Source organism: Papio anubis, chromosome 1 (assembly GCF_008728515.1).
Source record: "Papio anubis isolate 15944 chromosome 1, Panubis1.0, whole genome shotgun sequence".
NCBI classification, from domain to species: Eukaryota; Metazoa; Chordata; class Mammalia; order Primates; family Cercopithecidae; genus Papio; species Papio anubis.
In genome coordinates, this window is record NC_044976.1 from 119783897 (window position 1) to 119804326 (window position 20430).

Genomic DNA, 20430 nt, shown 5'->3' on the forward strand with positions numbered 1-20430 from the left:
CACTCATCATGAATGCTTCCTCACCCTTCCCTAGTTCCTCTTTTCCCACACACAGTTATGTTTCTTCCCTGATACATAAACCCCTCACTTTAGTTGATCAGGAAGATTGATTTGAGACTGATCTCCCATCTCCTCAGCTGCAGCACCCAATTAAAGCCTTCTTCCTTGGCAATACTCAACGTCTGAATGATTGGCTTTCTGTGAGCTGAGCAGCAGGGCCTAGACCAAACGCTTGGCCTTTCAGTAACAACACACGTACACTTTTAAAGACCACAATTAATGGGTCATGAGATATTGAGAAATTGGAATGGCATCAACTTGGCCAATTCTGAGAAAACACACTGTGCTTAAATGTCAGGGCCCTGCCTCCTGACCTTGACAGTATATGGTTGATTTTGAGTCATAGCAGGTGAGTATGGCCTGGTTTGAGTGTTTTATAGAAATGTAAAATGTGGCTGACTGCATTTATTTTAAATCCAAAAAGTTTCCATTTCTGGTGAGAAAATTTTATTAAAACCAACCAACCAAACAAACATAGAAGTATATGAACAAGACAGTGAAGGATTCCCTGCTTCCCAATCTCATTTGATTGCTGTCTTCTGTTATATACTACAGGGAGGAAGGAGGCAAGGCGCCCAGGACGTCCCATGTCCTGTTTTGACAACCATCTGGCCTCCTTGGGCAAACAGAAAAGAGGGAAAGCAAAAAGAAAAGGACAGAAATTTTGCAGAAATTTCATCTCCTGTCTGGGTGTGGTGGCTCACACCTGTAATCCCAGCACTTTGGGAGGCCAAGGTGGGCAAATCACTTGAAGTCAAGAGTTCAAGACTAGCCTGGCCAACATGGCAAAACCTCATCTCTACTAAATATACAACCTTTAACCAGGCATGATGGCCCACACTTATAATCCCAGCTACTGGGGATTACAATCACTTGAACCCCGCAGACGGAGGTTGCAGTGAGGGGAGATGGCCCACTGCCACTGCACTGCACTCCAGCCTGAACAACAGAAGGAGACGCTGTCTCAATGGAAAGAAAGAAAAGAAAAGAAAAGAAAAAGAAAGAAAGAAAGAAGAAAGAAAGAAGGGAGGAAGGGAGGGAGAAGGAAAGCGGAAGGAAGGAAGCAAGGAAAGAAGGAAAGGAAAGGAGGAAGGGAAAGAAGAGAGAAAGAAAGAAAGAAAAGAAAGAAAGAAGGAAGGAAGGAAAGAAAGAAAAAGAAAGAAAGAAAGAAAGAAAGAAAGAAAGAAAGAAAGAAAGAAAGAAAGAAAGAAAGAAAGAAAAGTGAGAGAGAATGAAAGAAAGAGAAAGAAACGAAGAAAGGAAGAAAGAAATTTCACCTCGGCACAGGAAACTCTGTGAACAAGGCTTCAGGGTCTCTTCTCTGGCCCCAAACCCACAGCGGATTTTTGCCTCATTTTCCGAGGTGCAAATGAAATGATAGAAGTCGATCAAAGGAGAGAGCAGAGAGAAAGCAAGAAGGATGGCTCCTTCCTGCTCCTCCTTGAGTGTTGCTTGTGGCATAATAGAAATGCCTTGACATGGGTGGGTGGGAACTATTGCTATTTATTAGGAATTCAGACACCTCCGGCCACTCTGCACGGTGAGGTTCCATGGTGTAATGGTGAGCACTCTGGACTCTGAATCCAGCGATCCGAGTTCGAGTCTCGGTGGAACCTTTCTGTTTAATTAGGACCGTAACGCCGTGTTTTACTGCTGACGTTCAGAAACTCCGAGCTGCGGGCCTCCGTGTCCCTTCTGCTCCCGCTGTCTGAGCCTCGCTGTGTACCCGGCGCCTTGTCCTCCCTTCGTCTCCCTCTTCCGCATTCGGGATCCCAGAAACCGGGTTCTAACAGTGACCCGGACCACAGGGAAATCGGCGAATCATCCAGTCGGGGTCACCGAGCCTGGAGGGTCCCCTTCCAGGGCCAGCCTCCTGGCACCCAGCAACCGTTGGCCCGGACACCCCCGCCAGGGATCCAGCGACCCAGCAAGTGCTCACCCGTCTCAGGGCGACCCTGGGCCTCGGAGTGAGAGGTCTCCTCCACTAAAAAGGCTGCCGCCCCTCAATCCTAGACCCGGAGATTCCTTTCACCCAGGAAATCTCGTAATGGCACCCATTGTCATTTTGGTAAGTAAACGGTGGCGTGAGAAATTTTGATGGGGTTAGCTCAGTCATTGGAGATTGTGTCTCAGCTTAGGATCGATGGTTGGAGACCTAACTTGGGAGTAGCACTGCTTTATTCACATGGTCCATCTGATTCTGAATGTTAATTTACTCTGTTCTTCATATTCAGATTTTTATGCCGAATTTCTAGCTCCTACGTCTCCATTGCGGGCCCTAAAAGTCGCTGTTTCACTTAAGCTTTGGGACCTGACTCCGGGAAATTTCATTCTTCCGTCCCAAGATCTCAGCCGGAAAGAGAAATTCGCACGGCGGCCTCTTCAAGCACACGGCCTGGGAGCGCGGGTTCTGATCCTCCTCCGCCCCAGCCGAGCTCCCGCGGCACCACGGGGAAGAGGAGCCTGAGCAGCTCTGAGGGGCGAGTCCCTGACGGTGGGGCTCCCCCTCGTCCCATCAGAACCCTGCCCCAAGGAGAAGACGCCTTAGGACGCTACCAGAGTTAAAAATGTTCTCTCCTGCTCTTCAGAGCACTTGGGATGAGGTTCCTGATGGGTCGGTCTTGGGAACTAAGATGTCACTCCAGGCACTCAAGAACATAGCTCTGATTTTCATATTTTGCGGCTGAGAGCGCTTACGAAGGACTGAAAAACACCGCAGTCTTTGAGGACGAGTTTGGAGGACAAGCCGGGAGTGGGGGGTGAGATGACGCCTTCTTGGCTCCTTAGAGTGGACTGGCAGGTAAGGAAACACACAAACTCTGTTTCCTCTTGCAGGCTGGACTGCAGGGCCTGGGATGGAAAATTGGACAGTCGAAGAGTAACAATATTTATGTACAGGTTGGTTGCACACATTAAAAATTGTTATCCCTAGAGATAAGTGTAGGAAGGGACCCGGGCACTGCTGTTCACCTCCAGCTTTGCAGCATATGTAACTTTGATAACAGAGCATAATGCATAAAAAATTCATTCCTGTTTACAAAGAATTGATCACAACCAGTTACAGGTTTCTTTGTTCCATCTCCATTTCCACTGCTTCATTAACTAGCCTTATAGGAAAAAAAAAAACTTGTAAATATGATATTATTTCCGTTGATCCTCAGCCCACTGGTTCCCCACCCCCTGAAAGTAGTTGGAACAACAGGTGTGCACCACGTGCTGGACTAATTTTTGTATTTTTAGTACAGAGAGGTTTCGCCATTTTGGCCAGGCGGGTCTGGAACTCCAGAACTCAAGTGATCCTCCTGCCTGGGCCTCCCTGCACCTCCCTGCTGGGATTACAGGCATGAGCCACCCCACTTGGCCATCATTTGTATTTTGAATTTAAATATTTTGTAGTCATCGCTCTTCAATGACTGGGTTTTGTTGCATGAGCATGATGGGGTTCAGGACATGCTACTCCAAAATATAACATCTTAGGGTATTGAATATTTTATGCTAAAGAAATTTGAGTAAACAACAGAAGCAGGAAGGTCACTGTCACCCTCCCCCTGCCCTTCGTCCCTGAAGTCAATTGTAAGACCCTTATGTGAGAGGTGCCCTCTCTGTACCCAGAGGAAAGGTGCATCCTGGAGTGTGAAGACCCAGGGACACAAAGAGCCTGAACACAGAGACCTGGCTATGTTTTCCTCAGTTTGTTACTGTTAGATCATACTTTTGTTGTCTTATCATACTTCTCCGTGACTATCCATTCTTCAATAAAACTACTGTTAAAAAACAAACCAAAAACAAACAAACAAACAACAACAAAAAAGCCCCCTGAGGTTTAGCTGTTTCCATGGGCCTTCGTTTCCTTTGGAAGGCACTCCTGTCATGTAAAACTTACATTCAATAAATACATATGCTCTTCTCTTGTTGGTCTGTGTTTTGCTGTAAGGGTCTCAGCAGTGAAGCTAGGCTGGGTGAGGAAGAGTCATATTTCCTCCCCTACATGTACAAATGTCTTCCACTGTAAAACTATAAACATTTTATTGGGGCAGATTTGAAGCAAGAATTTGAATCATTATTCCCCTTTGGATGAGCTAATAAACTCCCAGCTCCTCCCAGATAGAAATACTTCTCTAGCTCCTTCCCTGAAGCTCCTTGAGGATCAAACCTGCTGGAGATTGAGGGGCCTTCCTGGGATCTCCCAGCCCAGGAGGTTACTGCTGGTGAGAGGATTGCTGCAATCTCCCTGGGAGGGTGCAGGGTCACTGGAAAGTATCACGGCTATAACTTCTGTGCAACCGGTTTTCATCACATATGCTCTTTGTGCAGTGTTGCAAGCAAAATACAAGAGCTAACATGCACATGAGTAACATATGCACATCATCAACTGTGCCTGAAACACAAAGTGCCACATGTCACACACAGTTGATGAGTGCTTATGTTTACTCATTTAGTCCTTACCTCAGGCAGAGGTCACACCATCACCTTCATATTCCGTATGAGAAAACTGAGATGCACAAAGACGTCAAGTGACCTGCCCAGAGTCACTCAGCCAGCAAAGGAGGATTTGAAAGCAGGAATTTGAAGTGAAGGCAGCCTGGCTCCAGAGGACATTCTCAGAACCACTGCGTTTTTACTGCTCCTAACAAAACCACTCTTGCAAAAATTATGACAGTGAGAAAAACCTGGCATAGGAAAACTATGACTGTGAAAGAAATCTGACCTGACTGACCGCATCTTACTTCTAACCTCTGAGCTGCCCTTGTCCATTCCTGGGCATAGGCCAGGCTAACTATGAGAGGAGTTTAGTTCCAAGTCTAAGTCTGAAGCAAAGGTGATTGCCCCTTCCTGAGACAAACTCCTTCCTATCTTGGGGATCAGACCTCCTTAGCAAAGCTAACAAATTAGGCACGAGATTGGAAATTATGGCTCAGGAGCCATGCAGCCAGAAGCCACACGATTCCTAAGCTCCCCAACTGTGCCTATATATAACATTATTAGTATCAAACCTAAGATTTGACAGGGTGTTCAAGGTATTTTTCAGACCCTGCCTTATGATGGACTAGCTGGCACACCCAGACCGGTAAACTGGCTCATCTGGTCCTGTGGCCCTCACCCAGGGACTGACTCAGTGCAGTAAACAAGCTCTGACACTGTGATTTCATTCCCCAAACCAACCAATCAGCTTTGCCCATTCCCTAGCCCCCTGCCTGCCAGACTATCCGAAAAACAAAACAACAACAACAACAAAACCCTAGTCTCTGAATTTGGGGGGAGGCAGATTGGAGTAATAATAAACCCCTGTCCTGGTCCCTCAGCTGCCTCTGCTTTTATTAAATTCTTTCTCTATTGTAGAAAGCCTGCTGTTCTCAGCTCCATTGGCTTTTCTGGGCAACCAGCAAGATAAATCTACAGGCCAGTTACACTAATAAAAGAGAAACACAAATGGTAAGCAAGCTTGAAAAGAAATGTAGGTCTGTGTATTTCTTTTGAAGAAACACAAAAGGAGGAGAAATGATGAGACAGGCAATACACTGTCCTAAATATTTTCATGATTTTCCTGCCTCCCCCATATCCTTCTTATCCCAACAACTGATCCCCAGAAACCTTCAATTTAAACATGATCCTGCCAGAACTGGGTTTGTCCTTCCCTTTACATTTTCCTCTCACCTGCCCCACACCCCTTCCATATCTAATCTGTTCTTTCACTTCTAGGCCATTGAGTTTTTCCATTTAAAAATATAAAAGATTCAGACAGAAAAAGATAACCAGTCATCCATATTCCCATCACCTGGAATTAAGTACTGTTCACATATGTACATATTTTTCTTCCAAACAATTTTAAAGTTACTCTCATTTTTTATAAACAAAATTATACATGCTTAGTATAGACCATACCACCAATACAGAAAAAGTGCAGATACGTAAAATTTCTGATCACCTTAAGTTCAAAATAACTTTTGTTAACATTAGGGCAACACTGATCGAGTCATGTTCTTCTGGTATATCTACAGAGAGAAGAATGTATATTTTAGCTAGACTGTCCCTCCCCACGCCCCCACAAAAGAAAAAATAGAATAAAGAAAACTATATATATATATATGAGTTATATGTATTTTTAATATATATATGTTTTTGTAAAATTGAGCTTAGACTGTATTTTCATTTTACAAATATTCCATTTAATAGTGCATGAATTTAGCTGAAGACAAAGAGGCAGAAATACAAATGAAGGAATTCCTGAACTCTCAATCACATTTCAAGAGACAGTTTTCTAAAGGAATCTTCTAAAGCTAAACGCACATGAAATTAAGTAGAATGCATTATGGTTTGCAGTGGTTTTGTTTTTGTTGTTGTTATTGTTGTGTGTTTGTTTGTTTGTTTTTTGAGATGGAGTCTTGCTCTGTCACCCAGGCTGAAGTGCAATGGCGTGATCTTGGCTCACTGCAACCTCCACCTCCCAGGTTCAAGCGATTCTTCTGCCTCGGCCTCCCAAGTAGCTGGGACTACAGGTTCTCGCCACCACACCCAGCTAATTTTTGTATTTTTAGTAGAGATGGGGTTTCACTATGCTGGCCAGGATGGTTTCGATGTCTTGACCTCGTGATCCGTCCGCCTAGGCCTCCCAATGTGCTGGGATTACAGGCATGAGCCACTGCACCTGGCCTTTTTTTTTATCTTTTTTTTTTTTTTTTTTTGCGTGTCATCGCTCACTCTGTCACCCAGACTGGAGTGTAGTGGTGTGAGCTAGGCTCACTGCAACTTCCACCTCCCAGGTTCAAGAGATTCTCCTGCCTCAGCCTCCCGAGTAGCTGGGATTACAGGCGCCTGCAACCACGCCCAGCTAATTTTTTATTTTTATTTTTTGTATTTTTAGTAGACATAAGGTTTCACCATGTTGACCCCGCTGGTTTCAAACTCCTGACCTCAGGTGATCTGCCTGCCTCAGTCTCCCAGAGTACTAGGATAAAGGCGTGAGCCACCACTCCCAACCTGCAGTGGTTTTCTTATTACTTTTTATAATCAAATTGATTAAGGCATTGGTTGAATATGATACAATGCATTCATTTCAAATTTGATGACATGTCTATTACTCCAAAAGGTCCTCCTGTGCCCTTTGCAGTCAGTCCCCTCTACTCTCTGACTCCAGCAATCAATGATGTAGTTTCTGTCACTATATGGGTTAGTTTCACCTGTTCTAGAAATTCAGCCTGATGGTGCCATACAGAATGCACTCTTTTCATCACTCAGCATGAGGTTTTTGAGATTCACCCATGCTATTTCATGTTTCCATGATTTGTCCCATCTTCCGTTGGATGAATATATCACAATAGGTCCATTCACCTCTTGATGCATATGAACCGTTTCCAGTTTGGGGACTATTGTAAACAAAGCTGCTAGGAACAAGTTCTTGTTGTGAATATATGTTCTGTAAATTCCATTTGTCATTCTTTAGTTTTAACTGATTTTGTAGAAGGATGTCACCTTCACAAGTGCAAAATTCATTCAAATGTGTTTTGAAAAATGTTGAGGCCTGAAGCAGAAGTCCACACAATTTTCTTTACTATATTTCATAATTAAGGGGGAAAAACCTTATCTGGGATATTGTTTCCTATCAGCAAACCCTTAATGTAAGCCACACACGATGCTAGCTGTACTATTACACTGTCTTCTGTAACTGTGCAATAACTCTAATAGCACATTATTATTATTTTCATGTAACACTTTACAACTGGAGGCCTAGCAAATTGAAGGACCTGGCCCAAGGTCAAACAGAAGGCAAGTGGCAGCGCCAGGACAGGAAGAAGGCCTTTCCAAAGGCAGACAGAAGCTCACGTCTTTGTCAGAACCTCGGTATTTCTGATGCGCCTGGAAGCCAATATCCAAGCAGTTCTCAGCCACTGGATTGGTGGGCTGCTTTTGCTCAGAAACTCCTCGATCAGGAATCCCAAGCATACATTATTGATGACGGTCCCGAAACAAAGGACATTTCTTAAACATTCTAAGAACCCATTTGCTCATCAGTAACGTAATGAAAGTTGTTTTCAGTCTTGGTTCATATATTTTATATTTGAGCAAGGCAATGTCGCTGCTGGGGTTAGAAGTAAATGGCTCGTCTTCCTCAAACTAGATCAGTCCGTAGGACGTACGGCTTCCACTCGCAGTGTCCAGAACACTTGCCGGGTGTCCTGTGCGTTCTTGCCGGTTTTCTTAGGAGCGGCGGATTTCTGTACCGCACCCGGGTCGGGATGGCAGAGGCTTCTCGGGACAAGCGGATCTATGCGTGCCGTCCCCAGGGTAGCCAACAGAGGACACCATAGGCCTTCCTGCCGTGGTCCTCCTTGCCTTTTCCGTTTGGGCCAGGTAGTTTCTATTGACCAGGACATTACAGATCAGAAGTGGGTGGGGTCAGAAAACACAACCTGGGAGAGGCTGGCAAAATGCCCAGAACCGCCAGCCTGGGTTTTTTTCACTAGGCCTGCGGTTTTCTTCTGTAGTGCAATTCTCGTGCTCATGTAGTGCAGGGACTGGGAGTTAGATGAATTTACAATGCCATTTGAGAAGGAGTATTAAGGAAACGTCCGAATTTGCCAGGGTACTGATGCATGTCAAGCGCAAAACGCAGGTTGAGAGAGAGCTAAGTATTCTCTACCCATGAAGGAGATAAGCGAGGGCCTGAAGAAAAGAGGGACGGGGAAGGACACTGGCGCCAGAGATAGGAAAGGGCTGCTTGGAGGTGGGAAGGATGGGTCGGGATGCTATCTAGAAAGTTGCCTGGCAATGGATATTGGATGTGGAAGCGAGACATCAAATAAGAAGCTGTGGCTTAAATGAGGTCTGAAAAAAGACTAGATATGTAAACCGCAGGAGACAGCGGACACGGCTCCGCATAAAATTTTCCGCCTTATATTTCAGGGAGGATCGCAGCGCATTTTGCCAAGACAGGTGAGACTGCGGTTCTGACCAGCGAGCCTCGGGATGAATTGAGTTAGGACACCTGGGCGCCGGGAGACCTGTTCCCCTCCACAAAGTAAGAGTGTTATGAGAACACATTTCCCGCTAGCACAGAAATCCTACAAACTCCTGTAGGGGCTGCGGTTAGAAGCGGAGGCTGTGTAAAAGGTGACTGGGAGCTAGGGAGAAATACTAAGATTTTTGCAGAGCGTGAGACCCCAAGAAACTGGAGACCATGGACCAACAATTAGCCTCAAGTAGAAAGGAAGAAGCCGTGCGGTCGACTGGAACAGCGGCGACATGTTACTTCTTGTTTCCCTGCCATCCGGATACAAAAATAACACAACACCACGGAAATTACACGCCAATGAAAACAAGAAATAGATCCGTATTTGCAACCTGCTCTTAGCACTACAAAATTCAGGGGAAAGCGCGAACGCAGTCCCCCACTACCACAAATTATGCAGTCGAGTTTCCCACATTTGGGGAAATCGCAGGGGTCAGCACATCCGGAGTGCAATGGATAAGCCTCGCCCTGGGAAAACCACCTTCGTGATCATGGTATCTCCCCTGCCAGGTAAGTATGAGTTCACCCACCTCCGCCCTGCCACAGCTCCATACGCCTCAACCTTTACACACACGGTCACTTGCCCCCCGCACCCCAACCCTCACACCCCCCATGCCACTCCCAGCTCTCCTAGCCCTGACACACAGCTGGGACTCTCATGTCCAACCGGAGGTCCTGGACTTGTTCCCAAAGCAGGAGAAATCCTTCGTGGCGAAGCAGCGGCCCCTGAGCTGCCTCATCTACATAGGAATCGCCCTATCCGTGATGTCACCGACAGCGCCTTTCCCGGTCCCCCTTTGCTCTTCCGCCCCACCCTCCGCCACTCAGCCGACCAACCCGCTACGGCAGCCGGCGGAGGAAATGACGCCTGCCTCTATCTCCTTTTCCTCCTTTCCCCGCCCCTGGTCTCTCCCAAAGAAGTAGGTTCTTAGCCTGTGATGCCAAGGACCCCTTTGGTGGCCAGCTGGAACCTGTGCGCTCTTCTTCAAATAATGGCTTTTAATGCGCAAACTAGAAAGTTTAGGATTACACAGAAAACCGGTTCTTTTCACATACGGTTATCCTTGTGATGTAGCTTTCTGCTTGAAATTAGAAGTCGTTCAATATCAGAGAGAAACCGTATCTGTGAAACTAGAGATGCTGCTCAGATGACTGCAAACCAGCCATCCTTACTTGTTTTATCACTAGGAGTGTTACAAAGACGGTTGTCCAGTTTCATGAATCTTGTAGGGTTTTTCAAATACAGCAATGTACAAAAATGTGCAGCCCCAGCAGAGCACACTGGACTCAGGCATGGTGCTGGAGTCGTTTTGTCATCTCTTCCACTGCCTTCTCTAGACCTTAGCGCTTACCTCATGTTAACACTTTATATTCTGCAAAGACAGGAACAAAGTCATCCAAATTTGGCAAACATATTTGGGGGAAATTTTATTTCAAGTGTTTAACTGATTACTTTTAATATGTAGACTACAACACCAAACTCTGACAATACTCCACAGACTTATTAATGGTTTCCACCCCCGTCTCTGCAAATTTATCAGGCAAGTTTTTCCTGCCCTTTACTTTCATATAAACTGAGTCATACAGTGTGTAGTGGGTTTTGGCGGCAGGAGTGTTACTGCCCAACAGGTTCACTTTGCCTGCTGCCTAGACAGAGCCAATTTTTCGACACAGGGGAATTGCAATAAAGATTTATTTAAACAGAGCTGACTGTGTGGGAGACCAGACTTTTATTTTTACTCAAATCAGTCTCCTCAAGAATTCTGGGACCAGTTTTTAAGGATAATTTGGTGGATGGGGGCCAGTGAATTGGGAGTTGTGATTGGTCAGGTTGGAGATGAAATCAGAGGGAGCTGAAGTTGTTGTCTTCTGCTGGGTTATTTCCCGCGTGGGGGCCACAAGACCAGATGAGCCAGGTTATCAGTCTAGCTGGTGCCAGCTGATCCACTGAGTGCAGGGTCAGCAAAATACCTCAAGCACTGATCTGAGGTTTTCCAATAATGACGTGATCTCCAGGAACAATTTGGGGAGGTTTAGAGTCTTGCAGCCAGAGGCTGCATGACTCCTAAACCATAATTTCTAATCTCATGGCTAATTTGTTAGTCCTGCAAAGGCAGTCTAGTTCCCAGGCAGGAAGGGGGATATTATCATCTTTGTTTTACAGATAAACCGTAAACTGAGTTCCTCCCAAAGTTATTTCGGTCTGAACCCCGGAATGAGCAAGGACAACTTGGACATTAGAAATAAGATGGAATCAGGTCAGATCTCTTTCACCATGAAAATTGTCCCAGTTATAATTTTTGCAAAGGCAGTTTCAGAAGCAGAGGCATAGGTTTGACTTCTTTCACTCAGTCTTATGTCTATGAAGTTTTCACCTTATTCATTGGGTGTTTCTGTGTGTATTACTTTGTATGAATATACATTAACTTATTTATTCATTCGACTGTTGTTGAACATGTTGACCTAAAAGAAAGAGGCTGAGGCCCAAAATATAATTTAGAGTTTACTTGAGCCAACATGAAGACAGCTGCCTGGAAGACTCACACCCAAAGAACCTTGGATCTGAGCTCCCTTTGGCCTTTGTCACAAACAGGTTTTTAAAGGTCAAAAGCGGGGACAGACAGTGGGCTGATAGAAAGGTGCCTGTCAGGAATTCTCATTGGTTTACAGAAATTACATTGATTGGTGATTGGCTATACGTTGTTAAGTTATAGGGTATGGGGTACAGTGTTTGGTGTGGGATTATTAGGATAATTTATAGCTACTTGAGGTGATAGCAAGCAGTTCCAACAGATGAATACATAGCTCAAAAGGAAGGAACAGAAAGGGGTTGCTGTCTCGATTTAACATCTCTCTGGGCCTGATCATTTGAAAGGGCTCATATTCCTCAGATAAAATTTTTTTTAAAAATCTTTCTTCTTGAGGCCGGGCGCGGTGGCTCAAGCCTGTAATCCCAGCACTTTGGGAGGCCGAGACGGGCGGATCACGAGGTCAGGAGATCGAGACCATCCTAGCTAACACGGTGAAACCCCGTCTCTACTAAAAAATACAAAAAACTAGCTGGGCGAGGTGGCGGGCGCCTGTAGTCCCAGCTACTCGGGAGGCTGAGGCAGGAGAATGGCCTAAACCCAGGAGGCGGAGCTTGCAGTGAGCTGAGATCCGGCCACTGCACTCCAGCCTGGGCGGCAGAGCGAGACTCTGTCTCAAAAAAAAAAAAAAAAAAAAATCTTTCTTCTTGAAAGCATTGATGATCAAAAGCTCAGTCAAGGTGTCCCTCTTTGCCAGAAAGGCTCATTCCCAGATAGTCCTATCTCAGGCAGGGGACAGGGAGAAAAGGAGCCACCTCACTGAGGAATTTTTAAGAACACTCAAAAGTCCAGTTGAAAGGGCATTATAACCAGACACGGTGGCTCACACCTGTAATCCCAGAATTTCAGGAGGCCAAGGTGGGTGGATTGCTTGAGGCTGTGAAAGAGGTGATTCTGGGGACAGCAGAAAAACCCTGAGGTTTTCAAGTGGTGTTGAAAGCCAGTAGGCCCTGGGAACCATTGAGCAGTCTACAAAGCAGGGAAGCCTAGATCCCTGAGCTCCACCTGCCAAGTACCCCCGCAGCTAACATGAGAGGCCTCCCCCACAGAGACTGAAATTTGCCTCCTGAGGAAACAAGTGACTACAGACATCTGTCCCAGGACAGTAAACAAAAAAACAAGGTCTCACGAAAACAAAAACAGCTGACCACACCATAGAATCACTGAGACCGAGTCTGCGACTGTAGGAGAATAAAAATGTTGTCTATCATTCATACCATGAAAGACCAGGGGAAAGTGCGAACGCAGTCCCCCCGCTATTGTTGCACAAATCAGGAGACCGGAGAGGCCAACGGGTGGAACAGGAGGATTTTGAGTGCACTCAGGCCCAGCAGACTAACATCCAAAGTTTGAGCCTGGAACAAAGACAGGGCTTGACTTTTATACACTCTTCCCAATGGGGTTGGCTAGTTTGGATGGCGCCGCGGGATGGTGCGAAATTCGCGGGGCAGGCAAGAGGGCTTACAGAAGCAGAAAGAACGCAGTTAATTCAACTGTGACAGGTCTTGCAACGCAAGCATAGCTGGTGACCTTGCAGCTGCACTGAAGGAAAATCAGGAACTTACACAACTTGAGTAATGAGAAGTGGTAAGGGGGAAAGAGAAGGTAGTAAAGGCATTTGTTGTTATTTCTTCTTATCCTTGCTAGGGGCGGACTGTGTAGAGACCGTCTCTGGAACTCATTCCTTGGGGCTCTGGCTTTTCAGACGGTGTTACCAAGGATCTGCTAGGGCTCTATCTATTGCTGGCCTTGGAGTCAGTCAAGTATGGTAAAACCTATTTTTCCCCTTAACTTCTGCTTCATTACTGCAAGTTACGCAGCTGAGCTTTACACATTAGGAGAAATAACAGAGAACAGCATATCTGGGGTGCAATGGATGAGCCTCACTCTTAAAGATGAACCACTTGGCTGACCATGGCATTTCCCCTGCCGGGCAAAGGGCTTTTACGTACCTCCGCCCGCCACAGCTCCATACGCCTTACCCTTTACACGGTCACTTGCCCCGAGAGCCACCCCCGCCAATCCCCAACCATTCCGAGCCCTCCTAGCCCTAACACACAGCTGGGACTCTCACGTCCAGCCAGCTCCTGGACTTGCTCCTACAGCACGGGAACTCCTCCGTGGCGAAGCAGCAACCCTGCGCTGCCTCATCTACATAGGAACGCCCTATCGGTGATGTCACCAACAGTGCCTTTCCCAGTCCCCTTCTGCTCTTCCGCCCCACCCTCCGCCACTCAGCCGACCAACCCGCTGCTGGAGCCGGCGAGGGAAGTGACGTCTGCCTGTCCCTCCTTTCCTTCCCGCCTTGTCCTTTGCAGAGGTGCGCCGAGACCCGGCATCTAGTCTCTCCCAGAGAAGGGACTACTTAACCTGTGTCCTGCGGTGGACGCTTCTGGAGGAGAGCTGGAAGCCTGTGCTCCCGTCTTCAAAAAATGGCTTTTAATTCGCGGACTGCAACGTTTAGGATTACAAGGAAAACCTGTTCCTTTCAAACCTGGTTATCTTTGTGAAGTAGCATTCCACTTAAAATTGGAAGCCCTTCAATCTCAGGGAGAAATCATATCTATGAAACTAGAGAGGCTGCTTAGATGACTGGAAACCAGTCATCCTTATTGGTTTTACCAGTAGTGTTTTAAAGAAAGTTGTCCAATTTCATGAATCTTGCCGTTTTGGTTTTTTGTTTTTCAAATACAGTATTGTACAAAAAGGAAGCGGAATGTGGTTGCTGTCTCAATGTAATGCCTCTCTGGGCCTGAGAATTTGAAAAGGCTCACACTTCTCATAAAAGTTCTCTTCTTCGCTGGGCGCGGTGGCTCACGCCTGTAATCCCAGCACTTTGGGAGGCTGAGGCGGTTGGATCCCCTGAGGTCAGGATTTCAAGGCCTGACTAACATGGTGAAACCCCGTCTCTACGAAAAATATAAAAAAATTAGCCGGGTGTAGTGGTGGGCACCAATAATCCCAGCTACTTCGGAGGCTGAGACTGGAGAATCACTTGAACCTGGGAGGCAGAGGTTGCAGTGAGCCGAGATTGTACCTCTGCACTCCAGCCTGGGCAACAGAGCGAGACTCCGTCTCAAAAAAAAAAAAAAAAAAAATTGTCTTCTTTTCTCATTCTCCCTTTAGATAAAAAGGTTTTCTTGAAAGCATTGTCGATCAAAAGTTGTGTCCCTCCTTGCCAGAAAGGCTCATTCCCAGATAGTCCTGTCCCACACTGGGGGCAGGGGAGGAAAGGAGCCCTCTTACTGAGGAATTTTTAATGGTGCCCAAAAGCGGGAGTGAGGTGGCGGAAAAGGAGAGAGAGAGAGAGAGAGAGAGAGAGAGAGAGAGAGAACCATCTCGGCCAATTCGATAGTTGCTGTCACTTGTTGAATCATCTCTAGTCTTTAGAGTACCATGAATTCAGTTTCTCAAAAGAAGTAAAACAATGAAAAATACGTAACATTGATTTGAGTAGTAGAAATATAATGCACACAAGAATGATAATCACAAAGAGAATCTGTATCCTGGAACAGTAAGGAAAACTATTCCATTAGGCAGCCAACTGAAAACATCAGGGAAAACTTCAAATCCCATTTCTTCTTTAATGATTTCTTGTAGCCAAGTGGCTTCTTTTCTGATTTCTTCTAGAGAAGGTTCTACGGCATGGGAAATATTTATGTATATATAACAAAAGGTATTTGCCACCACACATACATTTCCCTGCTCAGCTAAATATATCATCTAAAGTGATGTGATTATCTACTACAACCTTAGCCAGTGAATAAATAGCTTTTTATTGAGTTGCAAAAGAGGCCACAGTTTCATCAGCAATGTTTTTCTTTCTTTTTCTTTTTCTTTCAGAGACAGTGTCTGGCTCTGTGGCCCAGGCTGGAGAGCAGTGGTGCTATCATAGCTCACTGCAACCTGGAACTCCTGGGCTTAAGTGATCCTCCTGCCTCAGCCGCGGAGTCACTGGGATTACAGGCCAGAGCCACCATGCCTGGTTTTCATCAGCAATGTTTTCTGAGGTTACAGAAATATTTATAATCCTGGGAGGAAACAGTCCCTTGAAGCAAAAGTGTTCTCCCCCAAAAATGAAAGGAGCTATCTTCTTGATAGCCAGGCAGATAATTCTCAGGTTTTGCCCCGTAGAATCTCTGTCTAAAATAGAGCAGTGGTCATGCCTAGTGAAAAGTTTGAGGGAACTCGCCCAATGCTGGATTTCTTCAGAGAGGGGTGTGTGTGTGTGTGTGTGTGTGTGTGTGTGTGTGTCCCCATCCAAATATCCTAAAAGACACTGCCCTTCATCATTCCATGCTGTTAGACATTATAGGACCATGGATGGTGATGTCCTCCAGAGAAAGATAAATGCTGGTGCAGAACAGGTAAGTGTACTATAATTTGAGTACATCAAGTTTTGGGCATTTTAAACCATGGGTCAGACATGTTAGAGCAAGAGGGCAGGTTGATAGCAAGAGGGAGTATTTTTCTTTTAATTTTCCAATAACAAAGTTATGTTTGCCACTGTCATTTCAGAGTGATGTGACAATTTGTTGTTGTTGTTGTTTGGTTTTGTGGGGCTGTTTGTTTGTTTTTGAGACAAGGTCTCACTGTCGCCCAGGCTGGAGTGCGGTGGCATGATCAGGGTTTACTTCTGCCTTGGCCTCACGAAGTCAAACAAACCTCCTTACTAATCCTCCCAAGTAGCTGGGACTACAGGCAGGTGACACCACACCCTGGGGTGTGAACTGGGATTTGATGTTTTCAGTTGGCTCCCTAATGGAATAGGTTTCCTTACTATTCTGGAATAGAGATTGTCTTCATGATTATCATTCTCGTGTGCATTATATTTCTACTACCTTACTAATTTTCTTTTTCTTTTTTTTTTTTTCTTTTGGAGATGGAGTCTTGCTCTGTCACCCAGGCTGTATTGCAGTGGCAGGATCTCAGCTCACTGCAATCTCCGCCTCCCGGGTTCAAGCGATTCTTTTGCTTCAGCCTCCTGAGTAGCCACCTGGCTAATTTTTGTATTTTAGTAGAGACAGGGTTTCACTATGTTGGCAGGCTGGTCTCGAACTCCTGACCTCAAGTGATCCACCCACCTCGGCCTCCCAAAGTGCTGGGATTACAGGCATGAGCTACCATACCTGGCTCTCAAACCATTTTAAGTAAGCAAAGACAGATTTGTCTGGCTTTTTAGTACATTGCTGAATTATTCTCCAATCTATGTTTTCAGGAAGGACCTGGGGAATGGCAACATGGAGATATTTGGCTAAAATGTGAACCTTTCATGTTCTGCTTCAGTCTCTTTTTGAAAATCCTTCCAATTTGCCTTTTGCAACCAGTTACTGACCTTGCCTTCTTCACCAGCATGTGAATTAATTGATAAAGGTCAGAATATTTGGGCTCAAAGGTTTCAACAGTTAAGTCGAATTTTCTGTCAAACCCTGTAGAATCTTGGAGCCTGCTTTAGAAACAGAAGAGTGAAATGTATTTAAATTTAGATCAGGGAAGTCCTTTATAATATTCTTAATTCACGTTTCGGTGAAGCGGTATACACAATGATAGGCTCCCCTCTTCCTGTGGGTTTGGGTTTTACCTTGAAAGGGGCTGTCAGAACGGAAGTTTCAGGGAAGGGACCAGAGCCCTGGGGACTTTCCTCGGGTGATGGTGATGGAAGAAGAGGCAAGGCAGGACAGGAAGGCTCAGGTAAGAAAGACTATGCAGGTGCAGGGGCAGGAGGAGAAGGAGAAGTTGGAGGCGAAAGAGATAAAGCCTCCTCAATATTTCTCAATTCAGAAAACGTGTCAGTTTACCTCCCTCAGCTTACTTCCTCAATGGAGGCAATTTTCTCTGTTCTTTCAGAAATTTTAGAAATTTAGAAATTTCTAGATCTCATTGGAAGTAAGTCTCCCATTTAATTTGTCTGGTTCTTAAACCAAATTTCTCTCTCTCTCTCTTTTTTTTTTAGACAGGGTCTCACTATGTCACCCAGACTGGAGTGCAGTGGTGTGATCTCGGCTCATTGCACTCACCCCTTGCTGCATGACAGCCAGTAAGTCCAGGGACAAGGTATAGGGGCAGGGAAGGTGACTTTAATCCAGAGAGCCACCAAACTGAAGATGGTGAACTAATATCCTAAAGAACCATCTTAAATTAATACAATTTTCAGGCTCCTTGTACATTAGGGAAAGGAGGAAGGAGGTGGTTGAGGTGAAGAGGTCTGACAATGACAGACTTATGGGCTGCAGTGAGAGCCCAAGGGGATGGTGAAAATTCTTTGTCCTTTGTCAGATCACAATGCTTTTATAAATCTTCAGCATAACACTGTTACTTGTGCATACAACCTCTTTATCTTCTCAGGAGTCAGTTTGGGGAAGGAATTATTGTCATCTGTGCTTTAAAGGTAAACTGTAAGCTAAATCCCTCCCATGGTAGCTTGGCCTATGTGCAGAAATGAGAAAAAGCAGTTAGCCTGAAAGATATCACCACAGGGTAGGAAGGGTTAGGATAAAATGCAGTTAGTCATGCTAGGCCTCCTTTTTCATTATTATATATTTAATTTACTTGAACATATAATTTTAATTTTTTATAGTTTTTTTTTTTTTTTTGAGACAACATGGTGTAAAACCCTGTGTCTACTAAAGATACAAAAATTAGCCGGGTGTAGTGGTGTGAGCCTGTAATCCCAGCTACTCAGGAGGCTGAGGCAGGAGAATTGCTTGAACCCAGGAGGCAGAGGTTGCAGTGAGCTGAGATTGCACCACTGCACTTCAGCCTAGGTAACAGAGTGAGACTGTGTCTCAAATAAATAAATAAATAAATAATAACGTAATGAACGTTTTCATGTCTTTATATATTAAATATTTACATTATTTAAATTGTTCAAAAGCATCAAAGATTCTTCTCAGTTATCAACTTCATTTCATTTATTTCATTGTACCAAACTATCAAGACCATTAATTTAATCTACAGCTAAATCTATTATTTTTTCATGTTAGAAATTCAACAAGAAAATTTTTCCCTAATGAAACCTCAAATTTCAAGCATAAGTAGGCTGGGCGAGGTGGCTCACACCTGTAATCCCAGCACTTCAGGAGGCTGAGACAGGTGCATCACTTGAGGTCAGGAGTTTGAGCCCAGCCTGGCAAACATGGTGAAACCCCGTCTCTACTAAAACTATAAAATTTAGCTGGGCATGATGGCGTGCACCTGTAATCCCAGTTACTCTGGAGGCTGAGGAAGGGAAATAGCTTCAACCTGGGAGGCGGAGCTTGCAGTGAGCTGAGATCGCACCACTGCACTCCAGCCTGGGCTACAGAGCAAGACTCTGTCTCAAAAATAAATAAATAAATAAATAAATAAATAAATAAATAAATAGGCATTAAGTAGTAAAAATAAAATAAAATAAAATAAAAAATAAGGCACAGTGTCTTGCTCTGTTATCCATGCTAGAGTGCAGCGGGGCTATCATAGCTGACCAACTTGGAACTTCTGGGCTGAGGCAATATTCCTGGCTCAGCTTGCCTTGTATTTTTTTAGAGACGAGGTCTTGCCCTGTTGCCCAGGCTGGTCTCCAACTGCTGGCATAAAGCAATGCTTCCGCCCCAGCCTGTTGAGTTTCTGGGAGTACAGGCACAAGACATGCAGTCTAGCATTGTAGTAAAACAATTTTCAACAAATTCTTAATTTTCTTTCTTTCTTTCTTTTTCTTTATTTCTTTCTTTATTTTTTTTGAGTTGGCAGTCTTACTCTGTCACCCAGGCTGGAGGGCAGTGGTGGAATCATAGTTCACTGCAGCCTGCCTCAGTCTCCCTAGTAACTGAGATTACAGTCATGCATTATCATGCCTGGCCAACTTTAAAATATTAGCTAATACTTAAACATTTGTAGAGACAGGGGTTTCACTATGTTGCCCAGGCTGGTCTCCAACTCCTAACCTCAACTGATCCTCCCTCCTCAGCCTCCTAAAGTGCTGGGATTGCAGATATGAGCCACCATACCTGGCTTAATTTTCTTATTTTAATTTTATATTAGTGATTATCATTGTTCCTAAGATAATTGGGGCAGTGACTCCTTTAAAATTTTAGAGACCTAATTTGTCTATTCACTTCACTGAAAGAGTATGACAGTTTGTTTCATGAGAAAATATCCTATATTTATAAAGAAGGAAAATTCCTTCCACCAAACTAAGGGTCATTCTTAAGAAACAAATTGTGCTAAGTATCATCACTTAAGGTGAAAACAGAGGCAATGGTATCTATTAACAATGTTCATCAGTGAAGGAAGCAAACTGAAAATATTAACATCATTAGATCCTTGGAGGGCCTTCATCGCTGAAAATCTGAGTGATTTTGTGATACCCTTTTGAGTCCGGCAGGATATTCTCTTTCCAGGGCATAGAACAGTGGGCGAATAACTTCTTTTCATTCATTTTCATTAATCGCTGAATTTCCTTAATGTTCTGGAGATTACTACGTTTGATTTGTATAGATGTGAAAAGTGCTCATATTGCTGATTCCATTGCTTATATGTGATCATATAAATCTTTTCTCTCCTTTCTGTAGTGTGGTTTAAACTTAACCTTTAAAGGACATGTATTTGAATTTTTCAGCTGGTTAGAAACCTGAATATACCAATCACAGAAAACTTCTCCTTACATGCTACAGATTTAGTTTTCTCCCTGGACTAAGATGTCTTTTAGATATAGTAAATTTGTTAAAGCCAAGAACTCCTATGGAATGAAGTTGGGTGGGAGGGGGGACATTGAGTAGTAAGATCACTCTTGAAAGA

The 20430-nt window shown here is 44.7% G+C and overlaps 2 non-coding genes across 2 annotated transcripts; one reads left to right on the forward strand and one right to left on the reverse strand.

Moving 5' to 3' along the window:
* Nucleotides 1-1604: 1604 nt before the first annotated feature.
* On the forward strand, nucleotides 1605-1676 carry TRNAQ-CUG. The gene has a single exon. It is a non-coding gene; the product is annotated as a tRNA-Gln (tRNA).
* A 7745-nt stretch (nucleotides 1677-9421) lies between these two features.
* On the reverse strand, nucleotides 9422-9585 carry LOC116272599. Its single transcript, XR_004181247.1, has one exon. It is a non-coding gene; the product is annotated as a U1 spliceosomal RNA (small nuclear RNA).
* Between the last annotated feature and the right edge of the window lie 10845 nt (nucleotides 9586-20430).